Here is a 5018-nt window from a genome sequence, read left to right on the forward strand (position 1 = left end):
CTATACTTCTCCTTGATGTGATTCTCTCATTGAACTTCAGGGAATGCACAACTGGCTTCCTTTGAACAACATATTATCGTGGATCATGAAATCTAACCACTTTGTCCTGTCAAGTGTAACAGGTTCTGTACAAGCCTTCCATGCTTCACCAAAATCAGGATCATCTGGATACAATGTGCTAAGTTCCTTGGACCCAACCACCTCTATTTGCATTTCTATCAACAAAAGTTGTCTTTTACTAAGAGCATCTGCAACTTTGTTAGACTTCCCACTCCTATGTTTCAAAACAAATGTATAACTCTACAAAAGCTCAACCCACTTTAAAAAGCCTTTGGTTCATTTTTCCTTGACTATTCAAATATTGCAAAGCTTGATGATCATTATACAAAACAAACTCCTTAGGAAGAAGATAATATCTCCACTTCTTCAATGCTTGAACTATATCATAAAATTCTTGATCATAAACAAAATATTTTCTTTTTGCATCATTCAACTTATCACAGAAATAAGCAATAGGTCTACCTTCCTAGCTCAAAATAGCTCCAATTGTAGTACCACTAGCATTACAATCTACTTGAAACACCTTGTTAAAATCAGGAAGTGCTAAAATAGGTTGCTCAGTAACTTTCTACTTCAATAGATTAAAACTCTTATCTGCTCCTACAATCCATTTGAACTCTTTCCTATCCCCTCTCATTGTTTCAGTCAAGGGTCCACAAATACTGCTAAAACTTTTTTTGGACTTTCTATGAAATTTAGCCAGTCCATGAAAAGATCATACCTCTGTCACACTCCTTGGAGTAGGCCATTCAAGGACAACCTTCACTTTCTCTAGGTCCATTTTCAGACCTTCTCTTGAGACTACAAATCCTAGGCACACCAACTCTTTCTTTACAAAATTGCACTTCTTCAAGTTTATCAGCAAATTTTCTTCCCTCAACTTATCAAACACCTTGTGAATATGAATCAAATGCTCCTCTAATGTCTTACTAAAGATCAATATATCATCTAGGTAAACAATGACAAACTTATGCAAAAATTCCTTCAATACCTCATTCATGAGCCTCATAAAAGTGCTTGGTGCATTGGTTAGCCCAAAAGGCATGACTAACCACTCATATAGTCCTTCCCTTGTCTTGAAAGTAGTCTTCCACTCATCACCTTCTCTGATATGAATCTAATGGTACCCACTCTTTAGATCTATCTTTGTGAAATACTTAGCTCCACTCAAACAGTCCATAATATCATCCATCCTTGGCAATGGAAATCTATACTTTATTGTGATCTTGTTGATAATGCAGGAATCTATGCACATCCTCCATTCTCCATTCTTCTTTAGTGATAATATTGTAGGTACAACACATGGACTTAGACTCTCTCAAATCAACCCCTTCTATAACATCTCATGAACTTTCCTATTCAACTCTTCACTTTTTGTTGGTGTCATTCTGTGCGCTATCTTGTTTGGCAAACTGGCTCTTGGAACCAAATCTATTTGGTGACTAATCTTCCTCACTAGGGGCGATCCTTTAGGTACATTATCTGATACTATATCAGAAAAATCTCTCAACATATCTGCACCTCCTCTACTTCTTCTTTACTATCTTTAGGAATTATAGGAAAATACATATGCTCAAGCTTCATACTTTTAAGAAACTCTTTTCCATCAACAAAACATATTCTGGCAACACTACATTCCTTTTCTTCTTTATCCTTCAATGACATCAATTTATGTTTCACTCCATCCTTAGTTAGAGTGTAGGTATTTGCTCACACATCATGTACAACATGTCTATCAAATTGCCATGGCCTACCCAACAACATATGACATATGTCCATAGGTATGATATCACATAGTACTTCATCCTGGTAGCTTCCAATCTTGAACTTCACTAAGCATTGCTCATTGACCATGACCTTATGGTCATCTTGCACCCAAGCAATACGGTATGGATGCAGGTGTTTTTGCCTTTTTAGCTTCAACTAGGTGACCATCATTTCTGACACTAGATTTTCAGTACTTCCACCATCAATGATCACATCATGACACTTATCTTCACATCTACACCTTGTGTGAAAAAAACTCCTTCTTTGTTTATGTTCATTCTCACCACTCAGCAAGACTCTTTAGTTAACTAGGACTTCTCTTTCAACATCTTTAGAATGTGAGGATTTGGCATCTTCATCAACATGTGTAACTCTTGCCTAACATTCTATTCTTTGATCTATCCTTCCTTGGCACTGGGTATATTCAAATCCTCTATGCCCTTCTTCTCTACAGTGAAAACATTTTCCATGGAAGCCTCCTCTTCCAAATCCTCGTCATCTACCTCTTCCTCTCTGATATCTATTGTTCTAATCATGGAAATAATTAAAATTGTTTCCCCTTTGGTTTTGATTGCTACTTCTAGCCTCATCCTTGTTCTTTTGATCATCATTATGACCACCATAAGATCATCCACCAAATCTTCCATCATGACCTCTTCCATTGTTCTTATTGTCAAAATTCTTACTTAGTTTCTCCTCAACTCTTAGGGAAAATTGGTATGCCTCCTCAATACTACTCATTCAAACCAGACTTAGCTCATTCTAAATATTGGGCTTTAACCCATTAAGATAATGGGTGACTTTCTCCTTATTAGCTTCTACATGGTTGGGTAGAACTCTTCGGTATACTCTTGAATATATTTTCCTGCTTGCTTCAACCCTTGCATCTTCTTTAATAGATCAAGCTCATAATCCATGTGAAAAAATTGTCACTTCAGTTTATCTTTCATCTGATCCCATCTGGTGATTTTGTCCTTTCCCTTTCTATTTCACTCCAATTGAACCTCTTGCCACCAGATCTTTGCATGTCCCTTTAGTTTTTCCTTTGCAAACTTGACCCTATCAAGATCATCAATATCTTCATACTCAAGGTACTCCTTTAGTTCATTGATCTAATCGATTAGCTCCTCTGGGTTAAGATTTCTTGAAAAATGTGGGAACCTCAAACTTAGGTCTTTTTCCAATCTTGGAGAGGCCCTAAAAAGCATCTCTTCCTCTAGATTTAGAATTGCCTCTACTTTAGCATTTTCTTCTACTTCATCCTTATCCTCGCTTTCATCTCTTATGGGAAGATTCATTCTTCTACACATTTGTTCTTCCAATGCTTGCATTTGTCTTTGGAGGGCTCAGAAACCCTCAGGTGTAACACCTATAGTTCTTCTACCATGCTCTCTTCGTGGAAGCATTTTCATGCTTCTGCTAAAACCCTAGTGGAAACTAGCTCACACTCGGCCCAAACCATAGTCCTGATGCAAACTACCTCACAGTCAGTGATCTGTCTACAAACTCAAGAACTCTAGCTTTGATACCACTTGATGTAGGGAGCTCCCCTTAATACTATAAGCTCATAACATAAACATAGAAATAACAAAAATTGTGAGAACAAAATATGGACTTCTTATTTGCACCGCAAATGCAGAATTACAAAATACATAAGTACAATATGCCAACCCACATGGGCACCTTCATTACAACAATTTGCAAGACAAGCTGCCAACTATCACCTAGAGCTGTCTTAGACAATGTTCGGGCCTTTCTTAAATAGACAATTTTATGCCACCCAGGAAGGTTCTAGATGCTCAAACTTAATACCTAGGGTTGACAAATGCTAACAATACACATAGAGTTGGCCAAATACATCTTTGACAAATTATTTTAGAAATTTTGGTAGCCCAACTTCCGAAGGCCATAACTCACGAACCATTGCTCTGATTGGCGATTATAACCACTTTTCAAAAATGCCAGATCCTATTCTATAGGCTTGAAACTATGCTAGCACCCTTCTGTCAAGTTTTTGGACCTCATCCGGGCACTCTAAGACCTCCAACAGTGAGCCTGAAGATTTTTCTTCAAATTTTTCCACTGAAAATTCACAATAACTTCTCCAATACTTAAGCTTGAGCAATGGGATTTTTATGGTAGGCTTACAACTCTAAAATGAACCTTCCTATAGAAAATGAGAACATTCCAAGCTCATATGACAAACTTACTAAAAATAGCAAGTTCCCATAAATAGTAACCACCCTATCTACTAGTCCTTATTAAAATAGAAAAGACTAAAATACAAATATTTTTGGGGTGATGTAGGATTGCTCTCACACCCAAGATGCTCCTACATCATCAGTTTTGCATGAATGATTTGATTAAACAAAATTTCTTGCAATATTATATGAATTTTTTAATATAAAATTCCATTGCTGCTACTTACAAGTCGAGAGTGAAGATTCATGTAGCCACCAGAGCCAGGCTTGTGTTGGCCAACCTTTTGTAGTCTTGCTTCTATAACTTTTGATGTGTCATGTAGTCTAGGAAAAGTTTGAAACATATTATATTATATAAATAAAATATCACTAATTGGTGTATGATTACATTCTACTTAATACTATCATGATATATCTTCTTTTTCCCTCTTGTGGTTCAATTCCTTTACCACGTAGCCTTTTTTGTTTTGTATCTTCTATTATTTCATTCCACTCCATCGGTGGAATCATAGGAGGATGCTTGTACTTTGGGTTATCCTTTAGACCCCTTCTATATTGGTGCCTCATAGTCTTTAAATGTTTGGATTCTCTTTTAAGAAGCAGGGCATTGTCAAAAATGTTTTTTCCAAAGAGGTCCTCAAAAGATGTAATGAGCTGATCTTTTAATTTAGGGTTGTGTTCATTTCACCTTTTTTGAAAAAATAAAATTAATAGATTAATAACTGTAATATAGTACAATAAATGGAAGAAAAGAAAAATATTGTATCAATGATATGAAACTACGTACCTTTTACGTATGGTGGGTCCAAATAGCTTCAATGTCATTCAAAAAGAGTATCATAGAAAACATCATTTCCTACAAAAACATCATGGGATTATGAGTCCAAAATGAGTTATGTATAAGTAAACTACAATTACACTATAAACAATAACAATTTAAAAGCACCTGGAAGCTTTGATAATTTTAACATAAACATAGTTTTCTTGTTC

The sequence above is a fragment of the Cupressus sempervirens genome, chromosome 11 (genome assembly GCF_028749045.1).
Source record: "Cupressus sempervirens isolate cs-2001-9-10 chromosome 11, ASM2874904v1, whole genome shotgun sequence".
Taxonomy (NCBI): domain Eukaryota; kingdom Viridiplantae; phylum Streptophyta; class Pinopsida; order Cupressales; family Cupressaceae; genus Cupressus; species Cupressus sempervirens.